This window comes from Ahaetulla prasina, chromosome 2, assembly GCF_028640845.1.
Source record: "Ahaetulla prasina isolate Xishuangbanna chromosome 2, ASM2864084v1, whole genome shotgun sequence".
NCBI classification, from domain to species: Eukaryota; Metazoa; Chordata; class Lepidosauria; order Squamata; family Colubridae; genus Ahaetulla; species Ahaetulla prasina.
Window position 1 is genome coordinate 46,915,415 of NC_080540.1, and position 17,370 is coordinate 46,932,784.

Sequence of the window (17,370 nt, forward strand, 5' to 3'; positions counted from 1 at the left end):
CATTGCAATAATCCAAAAGCCCACAGTCATAAGCAACAAAAACTCATCAACAATATCTTCTTCAACTTTCTCTCTTTCTGATCATCTATCACAACACTCATTTATATGCTGAAGCTCATTTGCAACCTTTTTGTGCTATTTATTTCTATGAATGCCATTACTGTATTAAATGATTGTATGCTTTAGTTATAATTTCATTATTAAAATGTATTTTTTTAAAACATCCTGAATGCTGATTCTTGCAGAAATCCAGGCTATACATGTAATAGGAAAACAGGTAATAAAGGCGTAATATTAGAAGAAAAATGAATATTGGGGAACAGTTTTCCTAAACATCTCCATTTCCCCTCTGAGGGCTAGAATGGCTTGTTATTTTGTCAGTATTTAATATAATATCTTCATTCATTGTTATATTTCAACTGGTTTTTTTTTAAATCTAATATGTGCTTTTGATCATGTTTGTCTGATAGCCTCTCTAGTGGAAATCCAACCATAGCGTTGGGCGTATTGATTTTGAAATATATCAAATATTACAATGTAATATTACAAATTCTACTAAAGGCTATGTAAGACATTAAAACAGCTTTAAGCTGATGTGCTATAGCATGAAAAAACATGTGAAATAGAATTGAACAACATTTGGAAACCCTCGTATCTTTGGATTTTGATAAGCTATAAAGAATATGCAATAATATATGTAGTTTGATAGTCAAAGAAATTATGAATTAGGGTTAATTGATAGTGTTAATAATATATATACTACTTGCATAAAGGAATTAATTATTGCTGGTTGGACACAGAATTCTAGAGGTGGAATAGAAATAGAGTTGCAAGATTTCGAACTCGTACTGAAGCCCATTTTTGTTCCCTGAAGATGGGCTCCAGCAAGAGTCTGAAAGCCTGGAAGAATACATTTCTGGTCCCCTACGATCGACCCAGACTCAGTCTTGCAACATTATCCTGGGACACATATGTTTGTCTTCATTCGTGAGAGATTGTGTCATTATCTTCAATCTTTCTCAACCTTAAGAACTTTAAGAGGCATGGACTTCAACTCCCATCCTGGCTGGGAAATTCTAGGAGTTGAAATCCACACATCTTAGAGTAGTATAGATTGAGAAATACTACTTTAGTCCAAAGCCCTGGACCAAGTTTCAGTGTTGCATATCACTTACTCACTTGCTTAATTTTATGCAATCTATACGATCTATCACCTCAATATTCATAGCCATTAGATGATATTAAATTGAACCCTGGTCTATTTTTTTCACATTACTATTTTCTTTGACTTTATTACTAATTATTACTATTTATTAAAGTTCTAAACACGTTGCTTTTTTGCTTGGCTTATTGTATACACTTACCATGTTTTTAATCAGAGAATTTGTAGACTTTGCCTCCTTTTATTTTAAACAACATACGGAAATGTTGTTTAAACATTTTTAACTTAAAAATAAATATATAAACAAACATATACTGTAGTCAAATCAAGCTTGAGTTGCTGGTGATTCTGTGGATATAAATATGCAGTTGAACAGATGCTGTTTGTTATTACCTTGCTTGTTGTTGTTTGTTTTTCAGATTGTTTTTCAGATTCTTTGCATATCAATAGCTCCAGAATTTTCTGCTGCTACAACAAGACCCAATTCTTATTTTAAAGCCCAAACAAGGTCCGTTAGATACTGACAATTGATGAGCAAATTATTCTCTCTGGTTATGTTTTTCTTTTTGTTTTACACTAGCCATTTTAAGAGCATCCTCACAATCTTAATATGAATTGATTCCAGCAGATTAAATGGAGGAAAAAAAAGAAAATTTCCATATTTTCCCCAAATATTTTAACCATGTATTCATTCATTCATTCATCTGAAAATAAAATGAGAGCAAGAGAAAAAAGGAAATGACTTTGTAATCTATGCCTTTGAGGCAGAATAATTGTTTTAAAGGTTTGCCATTGTGAGTGACATATTACATGATTATAGCAGGGATTTAAACCCAATTGTTTCTATGAGACAGTACAATTGCAAATTAAATGAAGTATAATTTACTGAGTTAACCACTAATTACAGAATATTATGAAATCCTCTGGGCACATAATTACTACAAAACTTTCCCTTTTTTATGACTTTATCACATAATCATAATGTGACTTCTTGAGTATTTTTACCCTATAAAATGAGGTAATGACTGTGTGGCTATGGTGGGGAAATTAAGAATGAGCAGTGAAGTGGCCAAGTGTGATGACACTAAATTATTTCAGATAATAATGATAAAAAAATAGAAAAGTATAGGACAGAGCATGAAAAGACTTTTTCCACACTGGGAAACAGACATTAAAGGGCTCAAAATTGCATTGTAATGCAATACTAAAAGAAGTAGAGATAGATTGTATGGATGTGGCCACCATTTTGATTTTTTCTTTTAATCATCCTGTGGATGTTCCTGCATATTGTCCATGACTTAAAGAAAGCAATATTTCTCCTGAGAAATTATCCCTGAAATCATAAGTGGGAGGGATAAAAATCCCCATCTTGGTTTTATTTTGTAGCTATACTGAGCACAAAATGTTTCTGTGCATCTTGATAAAGTCTCTTCATACACTCTATTGGGTTTATAATAAAATAGTCACCAGTGCAAACAGAACTAAATAATTGAAGATGATGAACTTTCAAAACAGATTCTGAAGAAATAGAATTTTTTTCCAGCTGGTTAAGAGATTGCCATATAAAATTCAATGCATGGTAAATTCCACATTAAATTTTCTCCAACGATTTCAATCTTACACATATTTATACCCTATACAAACAAAATTCATCTAATGATGTTTACCTAAGGGATAAATATATATTTCACGGTCTGTTATCAAACCCATTACAGTGTAAAGGCAGAATACAGTATAATGTCTGGAACTGTAGAAAATTCAGAAAAAAAATGGAAAGAAAAGTCATGGTAAATCTCCAGTGACTTTTATGTAGTTTAATAATATATATTCTGATTATCTCTTTCCAATATTGCAGAATGGAAATTTACTTTGGGATTATAATCTGCTTTATAATTAACATAATATAACATCAGAGTTGGAAGGGACCTTGGAGGCCTTCTAGTCCAACCCCCTGCCCAGGCAGGAAACCCTACACCATCTCAGTCAGATGGTTATCCAACATTTTCTTAAAAATTTCCAGTGTTGGAGCATTCACAACTTCTGAAGGCAAGTCAGAAAAAAACTATTTAAAGTGATATACTGTCAGAAGAATAATTTGGGTTCCAACTCATACTGGGGTTGTGCAGGAATAAATAAAAATGAGATCCAGACAATTGTTTAAAGTTTGCATTTAAGGGCAGCTACAGAGAAATGGGGTACAGCAACCATACCTTTATAGGGGAGCTTGTCCAAGGTGTGGAAGTGTCTATGTACTGATTCCAGGGTTTATTCTTGTGAACATGCAGTTCTGCTGGGAGACTTAATTTATATTTAAAAAATCATATCTCCTTCTAGGAAGGATGGCATCAGAGATTCAGGTTTGCTGAAAATGTATAACTCCAAGTGAATTGAAATAACAATATTATGCTTGCTTCTGGAATTGTTAATGTAAAAGCATTTATTTTTTCCTTTGTAAAAATGTATTGTTGTAGTAAGTTCTGATCTTCTCAGAATAAAGTGGAATCTAATAGAGACATTGACAGAGCTGGCAAAAAGTAGAGCCTTTAAGGCAAAGAAAATAAGTCTTTGAAAACCTCCTATATTTGCAAGAAAAAAAATTGCTATCTATAGAGCTGTTCAGAGAAGAAAAGAACAGCAGCAAATATTTAATTAAAAAAAAAACCCTGCTTGAGCTAGGGTATTCTGGTAGCAGCTGCTTAAACAGAGTTCTGGTTTTTAAATAAGGTGTACAAATGTCAGCTATGCAAGAAAAAAAAACCAGGGCAATGAAAGAGTTCAGTGACCATGTGATGTATTGGCAAACTGAAAATGCTATCCCCTAGCCTAGTCTGCTGCTCATATAGGAGACTTCAGGCTGTTTATATATGACTTGGCCTTACAATGGGAAACAAGAATTGAAGCTGATTGCATTTAGCATACTACCTTTTTGAGAAGCAATGAGTGAGAAGTGCCCAAATAATGCTAGAAAATTATTTTGACATTTTATGTTGTATTAAGGAAAATTAAAAGTTCTGCACAGTTCTCACAAACTGCAGAACATCAGAGTATGGGAAAACCCTGTGATTGGATCAGGTTACAGACCAGTGGTGGGATTCAAATTTTTTTTACTACTGGTTCTGTGAACCTTGGCTTGGCATGGCTTGGTGGGCTTGGCATGGCTTGGTGGGCCTGGCAGGGGAAGGATACTGCAAAATCCCCAGTCCCACCCCACTCCAGGGGAAGGATACTGTAAAATCTCCATTTCCACCCCATTCCAGGGGAAGGATACTGTAAAATCTCCATTTCCTCCCCACCCCACTAACCTGCTTTCCAGCTCCCTGTGCAGGGCAACAAAAGAAGACGCAGCTGATCAGCTGGGACCTTATCAGCTGGGACTTGGGAGGCAGCGAATAGATAGGGTCGGGGCCAGTTGGAGGTGGTATTTGCCGGTTCTCCAAACTACTCAAACTTTCTGCTACTAGTTCTCCAGAACCGGTCAGAACCGTCTGAATACCACCTTTGTTACAGATCTATCTAATCCTGCATTCTGTGTAACTATGGCCAACTGCATGCATTTGGGAAACTCAGAAGTGTGGAACAGAGAACAACCATTGTTTCTACTTTTCCTTTCTAGCAACCAATACAGGTAGTTCTTGGTTTAAAACCATCCATTTAGTAACCATCTGAAGTTACAGTGACACTGAAAAAAATGAATCATGACCAGTTTTTTACATTTATGACCATTGCAACATCTCCATAGTCATGTGATCCAATTTCAGGCACTTGACAACTAGCCTGTATTGATGACTAGTGAACTCTCTTGGAGTCATGTGATCACCATTTCTAACCTTCCCAGCTAGCTTCCAACAAGCAAAGTCAATGAGGGAAGCTTAACAACTGCCTTAGCAACTTAACAATTGCAGTGATTCACTTAACAAAGCAAAAAAAAAAGAATTGTAAATTGGAGCACAGCTCACTTAACTGTCTTGCTTAGCCACTGAAATTTTGGGTTCCATTGTGTCGAGGACTACCTTTATTTAAGGCATGCTGACTGTAATTCAAGGAAGTAATTGATAATCAGCCATCAATATTAATAGCCATTTATAGCCTGATTCTCCGTAAATTTGTCCAATTTAGGGCAAAGTCAATTTTTTCGAGTTTCAATTTTCAAACATTCAGGGTGCTCAAAAGTTCTGACATGCCTTGGGGATTGTAAAGATATTTTGGTTACTTTGATATAATTTAGATGTCCTTGGTAGGTAACTACATAAATATCATAACTTTTTAACATTGTTTGTTTCATTCAAACAAATTGCCTTTACCTCAAACGGTGGCAAAATCCATTTTAAATATGTGATGCGTTAAAAAGTACCTCATTCTGTTGGTTTCTGCACTGAATTCCAGTGAATGAGCTTTAACATTGTGAAAAGGGTAGAAAAGGTTTCTATCTACCCAAGTTATCATTTCTAACCATATGTATAGTATACACTTCTCTTATGTTTCATCTTTTGTTCAAATTGTCCAACATCCTCAATTGCTACGTTTTCTCCTAAGGGGTAAAAAAGCTTTCTTTTATTTGTTTCATTTCTTTTTCACTTTTTTATTTTTATTTTTTATTTAATATATATCTTGCCTTTATTATTTTTATAAAAAACTCAAGGTAGTGAACGTATCCAACACACTTTCCTCCTCCTGTTTCCCCCAAAGCAAGGACCCTGTGAGAGGAGTTGGACTGAGAGAGGGTGACTGGCCGAAAGTAATCCGAACTGTCTTTAAAGGCCAAGATGGGATTTGAACTCATAGTCTTCTGCTTCCTAGTCTAATGCCTTAATCACTAGACTAAACTCCCAAATTAGGCTTTCAGTTTAGTTGTCCTTTTTGTATATTTTCTAGATTTATAATTCATATCCTTTTAAAGATATGGTGTCCAAAACTATGAACAATGTTCTGTCACAGATTTGTGTAAAGGGCCCTTATTATATATATATACAACTCTATTTTTAGTCCCTTCATCTGCAAACTCTAATTTCAAGATCACTTTCCTGTCAATCATTATCACTAAAACTTCAAATTTAAAGTTTTCTGCCAAAATGCACCACTTTACACATGTCTACATTCACCCATTTTTGAGATCTTTACCCTCCTGTGAGATCACATTGTAACTAGTTTGATATCATCAGCAAATTATCTTTTTCACTGCTCATCCCTAATTCAAGCTCACTTACAGATACGTTAAAGGGCTTCAATTTCAACAGCAATCCATGAAGGAACCTTCTTTGAATATCCTGTGTAAACAATGTTCATTCCAATCCAATTTCCAGCTTCTGAACTTGTTCCCAATCTATAAGAACAATTTTTTGTTAACCTTGTAGTACTTGAGTTTGCTCAGGAGTCCTTGGTGAAAAACTTTATTGCAATTTTGTAAAAAAATCAAAGATACAACAACCTAGTGAAACAAGAGAATAAGAACAGCGTATTCAAATTGATTGATCAAGCAGAGAATTATAACCTGTTCTTCTTCAAAATATTCCCCAGTGCTCTGGGAAAAAAATTCAAATTAAAAAATGGAGACAGGTTTATTTATTTATTTTATAGCTACTATCAGGTAGTAATAAATTTAAAGCAATCTCCCCTGTATACAAAACCAGTTTTTTTTAAAAAAAACAAAACAACAACAACAGAAGAATATTACACTAATTTAATAATAGTAAAGAAGAAAGCAAGTTATAAATTGAATATGTCTGGCTATAGTAGCAATAGGCTGCTGTTAGAGCAAATTACTCTCCTTATTTCAAAAAATTTTTAGTATTCCATGGCTCTGTCTTTATCTATCTATCTATCTATCTATCTATCTATCTATCTATCTATCTATCTATCTATCTATCTATCTATCTATCTATCTATCTATCATCTATCTACCTACCCACTCGTCTATCTACCTATCTACCTACCTACCCACCCATCTATCTACCTATCTACCCACCTATCTACCCATCTATCTATCTATCTATCTATCTATCTATCTGACTGTCTGTCTGTCTGTCTGTCTATCAATATATATTTTTTTAATTTATATCCCGCCCTTATCCGAAGACTCAGGGCGTCTTACATTGTGTTAAGCAATAGTCTTCATCCATTTGTATATTATATACAAAGTCAACTTTTATTGCCCCCAACAATCTGGGTCCTCATTTTACCTACCTTATAAAGGATGAAAGGCTGAGTCAACCTTGGGCCTGGTGGGACTTGAACTTGCAGTAATTGCAAGCAGCTGTGTTAATAACAGACTGCTTAGTCTGTTGAGCCATCAGAGGCCCCCTGATTTAATGTATTATGGATTTAGTTCCCTTGGAAGTTTGGATTAGGAGGAGCTACTGAAATAAAACAATGATCTGATAAATGCTAATATTATCTTACATGATGCAGTATTAGATTCATCTATTAAAAGAACATATTTCCACGCCACTTAGATCTCAGCAAAAATTGCACCATTATAACGTTTAGATGAATTTACATGAAAAAAAAATCAATATCATCCATCATACATACGAAACACTGGTTTATGGGGTATTGCTGTCTACGTTTCTTGGCTTAAACATAGTACAGATAATAAATAAAATGTGCATTCAGCATCTGATCTAATGATCAGTGATAGCATCTCTATTCAGTGAAATTACATTTCTGAGGGAAAAAGATTGAAGACTGTGATCTATAAAAAATATAATGTAGTTCAACATTCACCATAAGTACCAACTACTTATGCATTTTTCAATGCATAAGACGCCCTCCCTCCCAAAAAAAGGTGGGCGCAAATGTCTGTGTGTCTTATGGAGCGAATGTTGCTGAACCCACACTCACCCACTGGCCCCTACCCTCCAGGATGCACAGAGGGCAAAAATGGGGCACACGGAGGTGGCAATAGGTGGCGCCAATAGCGGTGAAGTTGGCGGTGACCCCCGCAGCCTGGAAGAGCTGATAGGGAGTATTCCAGGAGGCAGATCCCACCACCAATCAGTTGCTTGTGCTAAATCAAGCTGTGCTGAAGCTGACCAGGCTGTTTGCTGTTTGCTGCAAGGAGGCAAATTGCTGGGAGGCAGAGGTAGATTTTTTTTTCCTGCTTGGTGCGTCATATAGTCCGCAGCGTTTTACAGTCCAGAAAATATGGTAAATCAAATCCTTATTTGCTTCAATTAGTCAAGTTTTTATTACATGCTTATTCCAATCTTGTGAGATTTGATTGGCAGCCATTTCCAATTTGCATTCAATTTTTTCTACTATATCAAAATTCAGAAGGTTTAACTCCTGGGTAAATTCGTCTGAAGTTGAGTTGAGTTTTAATAAACTTTAAAACAACTAAATAAAAAGACTTTGGGCCAAACATTCTCTCTCCAACCCTCCTTGCAGGATTGTTGTTCTGGGGAAAATGGGGGGGGGAGTAGTAAAGGTGGGGGATGGGGTGGGAATCTAATAAATAAATAAATAAATAATACCCACAGTTTCTCAAGGGACATCCACCCCCATACAGTATTTTACATATTTAAAAGCTAATATTACTTTGTGATGCATATTTATTTGACTGCATCATTGGCTGGAAGGGCATCCAGCCAGTAAATATTCAGCTCAATCCAATCATTCTGACTCTACCCCAAATTAAGAGATTACAGGATGTTTAAAAATGGGGAGGGGTATTTTTATTTATTTATTTGACTGCACACAGAGAAAGATAAGGGGGTTATAAACTACTTAAAAAGGCAATGAAGAAGCAGAAGTAATTATTTGCATCTGTCCTCACTGCAGAATATGTATGACATATGCTCATATATGAAGTGAAACCATAACAATGAAGTAAAAAAACCTAAATGTTACAAAATACCGTAAATACAGGTGTCACCCATCTGAACATTTTTAAGAATTCTGATGTGAGATGAGCCATGTTCTAATAAAAAATAAATAAGGCATTCATTAAAACCTACGTCCAAAGTGAAATAGGTGTTGTTCAATGATATTGAAAGGGGTAAGGGAATTATCTACTTCATTTTGCTGAATTAGCTTTATGAAACAATTTGGATAGCCTTGAACCATTTATAGCCAATAATAGAGGTAGATGGACATATTTTTTTTTTTACATTCAGGTCCTGCTTGTAAACTACACAAAGGCATGCATTTGGCCATTATGGGATTAGAATGCTGGATTAGAAAGTTTCTTTGGTTTGATTCAATGTGACTTTTCTTAAATCTAGGGGTAGGGATTTATATACAACATAGCTGACAATCAGTTGTTCTGGATCAAAAAACCAGATTTGAAATAAAATGTTAAGCAATATAATGAGCCCTGATACAATTGCTTAAAATTTCATACAGGAAACCCTGGTTATTAGTGTGCATTCTTTTGGACTTGATTATCTTATGCATATGGATTGTATTGTAAAATATAAATAGACCATACAGTAGTGATCTCTGAAAGCCTGGCATTTCAAAGAGTAGACTGGATTAATAGGGCTCAGAATTAAACCAGAAAGATTTGCAAAATGTAAGTTCAAGACTACAAGGTCATTATTCTTTTACAGAGAATTATCATTATTCATATTTTCCTTTAACTACTTGAAAAATAAGCATAGTTCGGTTGAATATCTACGCAAATAAAAATATAACTTACAGCAGTTTCGTTCTCTGTCAAATAATGACTGTATGTATCAAGTACAAAGATACAGATATGTGTGTGTTGTACATTTTTATATAGAGAGAAACCTGCTTTTTATAGTACACACTATTTTAACTTTTCTTAACTGAAAAAAATTAGTCAATAAACCAATTAAAGAATGAGTAGGCTTTCAATATGCATACATCTTTTAAACTGAAATCTATCTATTACAGGATGTTTTTTATATTCTATCTGCCTTTACCTTTTGTTGTTGCTGTTATTGAGAAATTCCAATAGCTTTTCGTAGACAGCATGCTAAATAAGTAGCATGTCAAAGTCAATTGCCAAAAAGCTAAAAACTGACATTAGTGACAATTATATATCTTATTTTCTGGGTCAGTTAACAATATTCTAAAACAAGCAAATATGCCTTGAGAAATAGCCCCTTGTAATGTCCTTTCGAAGGACAGCTGTTTTGCATCAAATTAAATGCAGAATGGTAAACTGTCACATTCTTTGACAACAAAACAATGGCTTCAGAGAAAATAACAATCTTTTTAGTATGCATTTTTTTTTGAGAAACAAAAAGCACAATTTAAAAGTCATTATAGAACAACATTTCAGATCTGCTGTAGAAAGCTTAAAATGTATACTGGGGAGAAATAAGGATAGACAATCAATTCTGCATATGAATATGCATCAAACGTGAGCTTTTGTTTCTATCCATGCTATACTGTAATTGAGAAGGTAGTTAGCAATATTGAAGTGATGGATAAAAGGAAAACTTAATTGTGAGTGATGATAATATAAAATAATACTAGGCTGAATTGAAATTTTGGCAAAACAGTTTCTATCACTTGTCTTAGGTTAGAAATTGCCCTGTTCATATTATTAAGGTATATTTGAATTTTCAAATTCTAAAATATTCAGAATTTAAACAATTTAATATGGTTGCAAAATTACAAATGTCACTGAGAAACTCCAGTCAAGTACAACCTACATCTTGTACAACAAAATACTATAACTACGAAATTAATATTTTCCCCACTATGACAGTAGCAAAACGAGCTGTATCCCAGGCCTATGATTTACTGATCTTAATTATTACAGTAAGAAATAAAACTACCCATTATATTGCACTCAAATCTATTTCAGCACCTGATCTCCAATTTTGTTGATCATGAGAGGTAAGTTAGATGAGTTATTTTTAGATAGGACATCTGGCTTCTCAGTAGGTTTGGCAGTCAGGCTAAATATCAGAGTATTTAGAGACCTGAAATCAGGGTGAGTGTACCTAAACAGCCACCACACATTGAGTTCAGAACATCTTAAATTGCTCCCCATGGTGGCTGCCTCTATACTGCAAGCTGTTCCTAAGCAATAGTTACACCATCAGAGATGGAAAAAGCAGAGGGAAAGAAGGTTTTTACAGAGCTGGAGAGAAAACTGTACAAGCCATTTTATGAGCCATGTTGTCCTAATGACCAGAACACACAGGAGAAGATACTCTCAGGAAATCTTGCAGTAGCTTCTCCACAGCATCTGTTTCATGTGCACAAACCCATCTTGTTATTGAAATATTGCCCTGATCTAAAATTGGTCTAATAGTCTATTTATTTATTTATTTATTTTTCAAATTTATATACCGCCCTATCTCCCTAAGGACTCAGGGCGGTTCACAGGCAGTTAAAATACATATAAATACAGATTAAAAAACAACAATTAAAAAACTTATTCTATTGCCGAATTTAAAAAACAATATAAATAATAAAAAAACCCTTAAAACCAATAACTTTAAAATCTAATCCAGTCCCGCGCAGATGAATAAGTGCGTTTTAAGCTCGCGACGAAAGGTTCGGAGGTCCGGAAGTTGACGAAGTCCTGGAGGGAGTTCGTTCCAGAGGGTGGGAGCCCCCACAGAGAAGGCCCTTCCCCTGGGTGTCGCCAGATGGCACTGCCTAGCTCAGGGGTGTCCAAACTTGGTCCCTTTAAGACTTTTGGACTTCAACTCCCAGAGTTCCTCAGCCAGCTTTGCTGGCTGAGGGACTCTGGGAGTTGAAGTCCAAAAGTCTTAAAGGGACCAAGTTTGGACACCCCTGGCCTAGCTGATGGCACCCTGAGGAGTCCCTCTCTGTGAGAGCGCACGGGTCAGTGAGAGGTATTTGGTAGCAGTAGGCGGTCCCGTAAATAGCCCGGCCCTATGCCATGGAGCGCTTTAAAGATTGTCACCAACACCTTGAAGCGCACCTGGAAGGCCACAGGTAGCCAGTGCAGTCTGCGCAGGATAGGTGTAACACGGGAGCCCCGAGGGGCTCCCTCTATCACCCGCAGCCGCTGCTCTGGACCAACTGAAGCCTCCGGATGCCCCTCAAGGGGAGCCCCATGTAGAGAGCATTGCAGTAATCCAGGCGAGACGTCACGAGGGCGTGAGTGACCGTGCATAAGGCATCCCGGTCTAGAAAGGGGCGCAACTGGCGCACCAGGCGAACCTGGTGGAAAGCTCTCCTGGAGACGGCCGTCAAATGGTCTTCAAAAGACAGCCGTTCATCCAGGAGAACGCCCAGATTGCGCACCCTCTCCATCGGGGCCAGTGACTCGCCCCCAACAGTCAGCCGAGGACTCAGCTGACTGTACCGGGATGCCAGCATCCACAGCCACTCAGTCTTGGAGGGATTGAGCTTGAGCCTGTTTCTCCCCATCCAGACCAGTCTATTAGCACTATACATTTTGTTATTTAAAGACCCTGTGAGATTGGAAAATAAGAACGCATCAAGTTCAACCTAGAACTAAGGAGAAATTTTTCTGACAGTTAGAATAATTAATCAGTAGAACAACTTGTCTCAGAGGTTGTGGGTCCTCCAACACTGGAAGATTTTAAAAAGAGATTGGACAACCATTTGCTTCCTGCTTGAGCAGGAGATGGGACTGGAAGTCCTCCAAGGTCCCTTTCAACTCTGTCATTCTATTCTATTCTGTTCTGTTCTGTTCTGTTCTGTTCTGTTCTGTTCTGTTCTATTCTATTTTCTATTCTAATCCCTAGTTTATTATCAGCACATTTCACATGAGCAAAAACATTACCAGAGGAAAATGTTTCTTATCAGTTTATGCTACCTGCAGAGTTTGAATTTTTCAGGATTATAAATCTGGCAATGGGCCACCATTAACACAACAGGTTCCTTGTTATAGTTTATTCTGTAGCAAGTCTGAGAACAGATACACACTTTCCACCGTTCATAATTTGGAAGAGGTGATATTATCCTTTCTACTTCCCAGCTATTGCAAATGACCTGCATTTTCTGGATTTCATTCAGAGCTGCTGTTTCCTGGCCTATTTTAATCACTTCAGAGGCAGGTTTGTCTCCAATTTTTTTCTTCGTTCTAATTCCATCCCCAGCTTTGATTAGCTGCAATGACCAGCATGACCCTTTCCCTGGTAATGTACTGCTGGTTGGCAGTTGCTTTAAAAATCACCACCACCACCATCATCCAGACCAGCAGTCACCAACTGGTGGTCTGTGGACCACTGGTGGTCCACGAGAAAATTTTGGTGGTCCCAAGAATAATTATTTGCATTTTTTATATTGCACTAAATCAGGGCTCCTCAAACTACGGCCCCTGGACCGGATACATGGAGTGAACACTTGTGTTGCTGCAGAGAGTCTCTCCCTTCAGGGTCTTTTTGTGTGGGTTGTCTGCTTCAGCCTCCTGGTGTGGGGCTTTGGGCGAAGGCTGGCGGGAAGTGCTGCTGGTGGCAAAGAGCCAGAGGACCTTATTCCAGTAGGACTGCATCATGGCCTGGAACTGGCTGACCATCTCAGCCCACTGAGCTCCAGGCACCGGTACCTGGCCTTGCACTCCTGCAAGTCTTCCCTTTGCTTGGAAAGCCTATGCTCCTAGTCCTCAGTAAGATGCTCCTGCTGAGCTTCCTTCTCGGTCAGAACCAATTTGAACTGAGCCAGCTGTTTTGCCAACTCTTTCTCTTGGTGGTTGCTTAGCTGCAACAACTGCTTCCTGTTGGGGCCCTAAGGAGCCCGGGCAGGCAGGGGAGGAGTGGGTAGGAAGGGAGGGGTGAGTAGAGACCAGTGAGGCACCCCTCGATGTGAGTGACATCAAGTTGGTCATGCCCACCTAGTCACATGACCACCTAGCCACACCCACCCAGCCGGTCATTAAGCAGATCATATTAGTGGGCCACGAGATTTAAAATTATGAATTTAGTGGACCCTAACATGAAATTTTCTCTGTTTTCTTACCCCCTGTCCACAGCACTGGAAACCCTCACTCCCCTTTATTTTATTTTTTAAGCTTACATTGTAATATAGCGTCATTATTATATTATCCTACAAAGTCGAACTCTCAGTTCTTTCTTTTTATAAATTTTCCATCTACAGAGGAAGATGGGGGGAAAATGAAACCCTGTGCCCTATTGTTTGGATTAGTGTAGCACCACGGTTTCTCTATAGAGGGAAAAGTAAAATAAAGAATAGAAAATATTTGCAATTACATTAAAATAAATAATGATTTGATCTTTCCTTGCCTTTTATCTCTCTCCTCTAGCCATTCGTACCATTTCTCCCACACTATATAATATTCTGTTTCCTCTTTTTCTTGTATCTCCTTTGTAAGGTTATCCATTTCTGTACATTCCAAGACTTTTCTAATCAAATTATCTTCGGTCAGTATTGTTTTTCCAATTCTGTGCGTATATTATTCTTGCTGCTGTAATAATAATATCAAATAAGGAAGATATAGAGTAGAAATGTAACAACAAATAAGAGGAAACAGAAAAAATGTAGTTTGTAGAAATGAAATTGTGTACACTGTTATTTATATGTATATATATAAATAAATTAATATTAGACTTGTATGTATAAAGGATACATTGAAATAAGGGTAAAAAATGGACAAGTAAGAAATGTTTAACCGTTGCGAAATTGTTGGAAAGAAACTATTGTTTAAAGATTCCTTTTTGTTTTTTGAAAAATGTTTAATAAAAAATATTTTTTTAAAAATAAAATAAAATAAATAACAAGGGAACAATATTCGAAGGCATTCCTGTGTGAGAATACTGATAAAGCAAAATAAAATCATGGGGTCTAATGAGAAGTGAGAAAGAAAGAAAAGGCAGGAATTGTAGATCAGTCCATAGAGGAGCCTACAAGCCAATGAGGTGAGCCTTTCATCCATGGGTAGGAAGGCAAGAAGCAGGGGAGTGACCAATCAGGTCTTGGTGGTCATGATTTGGTTCAGGCATTGGCCTGGTGTAGCCCAACCCAGTTGTGAAGTCACTGCAATATAGACTGCAATTTCTGAAGTTAGCTTATGCAATTTAGAATAAGGAGCTTCTACAGCCCTGAAAAATTGTTCTGCAAACTACTTTTGTGTCATGGCCGTTACACCACATGGATGTGTTCATATAGATATCAAGGAGTCTTCTTTAACTTTTAAAAATAAGTTTTATTTCAATCTCTTATTCTGCAACAAACATTTTCTTTGCATTTTTCTTTCATTTTTTTTAATTCTAATTAAGTTTCCCCCCCAAAAATTCTAATTATGACCACTCTGTAAACTTCTAAAACATTTGTAACAATTCTTTTTATTTTTTGCAAGGAATTTCCATATGTTCACTTCCTATTTATTCTGTTGCAAGATTTATCTAATACTCTTTCATACTGAACTTATTCTTCCTCTTCCTCTTCTTCTAGTTTCTATTATTCTACTTTCACCTTCACAACTTCACTTCTCCCCCCCACCATTTTAACACTACTTAAAATGGTCTAACCCACCCTCTCATTAACTTTATTTATATATTCATTATGGTTCTCCTAAAATTTTAGCATAAACTTTTTTTTGTTTTATTTGCATTTATATCCCTCCCTTCTCCGAAGACTCAGGGCAGCTTACACTATGTTAAGCAATAGTCTTCATCCATTATATACAAAGTCAACTTATTGCCCCCAACAATCTGGGTCCTCATTTTACCTACGTTATAAAAGATGGAAAGCTGAGTCAACCTTGGGCCTGGTGGGACTTGAACCTGCAGTAATTGCAAGCAACTATGTTAATAACAGACTGTTTTAGCAGTCTGAGCCACCAGAGGCCCTTTTGCATGAAACTCACCTTTAGCTATTCCATTATTTGTTCCATTTATCGGATTAATATGTCCCCCCCCCCATTTCAGTCAGCTATACATAGTAAGCCAATATCTTACATTCTAAAATACTAAAGTAAAGACCTTAGGTAACAACTTTGCATTATAGAAGACAATTGAAAATTTGCTGTAATGGTGACTGTTAAACCATCCAACAGCATATAAAAATAACATTGCTTCTTAGAATTCTTTACTGTTGTTTTCTATACACCAATTCTTGACACATGGGTTTATCTTAAATTCTTTGAATAGGCAGGGAAAGATAAGTATAATTGAGATCTAGTGTGATTCCCATAGTTGAGATACAAGATGTTTTGGTCTTTATCAATAGATGCAACATGCACTGTGAGTTATGAGGCATTATTCTGCTTTCAAATCCAACTGGTTGCAATACTCTATTATTTGGACAGGTTATTGGGGAGGTTGAATGCCACCACATGTTTACTGGACCCGTGCCCCTCCTGGCTGGTACTGGCCACGCAGAAGGTGACACGAGGCTGGCTCCAGGGGATTACTAATGCTTCTCTGTTGGAGGGGGTCTTTCCTGCCGCCTTGAAAGAGGCAGTGGTGAGACCTCTCCTCAAGATGCCTTCCCTGGACCCAGCTGTTTTAGGTAATTATCGTCCAGTCTCCAACCTTCGCTTTGTGGTGAAGGTTGTAGAGAGTGTGGTGGCACATCAATTACCCCAGTACCTGGATGAAACTGTCTATCTAGACCCGTTCCAATCCGGCTTTCGGCCCAGATACAGCACGGAGATGGCTTTGGTCGCGTTGGTTGATGATCTCTGTAGGGCCAGGGATAGGGGTTATTCCTCTGCCTTGGTCCTATTAGACCTCTCAGCGGCTTTTGATACCATCGACCATGGTATCTTGCTGCACTGGTTGGAGGGATTGGGAGTGGGAGGCACAGTTTATCAGTGGTTCTCCTCCTATCTCTCTGATCGGTCGCATACGGTGTTGACGGGAGGGCAGAGGTCGACCCCGAGGCACCTCACTTGTGGGGTGCCGCAGGGGTTGATTCTCTCGCCCCTCCTGTTCAACATCCATATGAAGCCGCTGGTGAGATCATCAGTGGTTTCGGTGTGAAGTACCAACTGTACGCTGATGATACTCAGCTGTACTTTTCCACACCGGGCCACCCCAACGAAGCTATCGAAGTGCTGTCCTGGTGTCTGGAGGCCGTACGGGTCTGGATGGGGAGAAACAGGCTGAACCTCAATCCCTCCAAGACAGAGTGGCTGTGGATGCCGGCACCCTGGTACAGTCAGCTGCAATTGCGGCTGACTGTTGGGGGCGAGTCATTGGCCCCAATGGAAAGGGTGTGCAACTTGGGTGTTCTCCTGGATGGACGGCTGTCTTTTAAAGACTATTTGACGGCTGTCTCCAGGAGAGCTTTTTACCAGGTTCGCTTGGTCTGCCAGTTGTGCCCCTTCCTAA

At 37.7% G+C, this 17,370-nt stretch overlaps 1 protein-coding gene across 7 annotated transcripts in view; it reads left to right on the plus strand.

The window, feature by feature from the left end:
• The window catches only part of CHL1 (cell adhesion molecule L1 like), a 244,699-nt gene that overhangs the window by 111,688 nt on the left and 115,641 nt on the right, over positions 1–17,370 (plus strand). The gene's annotated exons all lie outside the window — the stretch shown is intronic.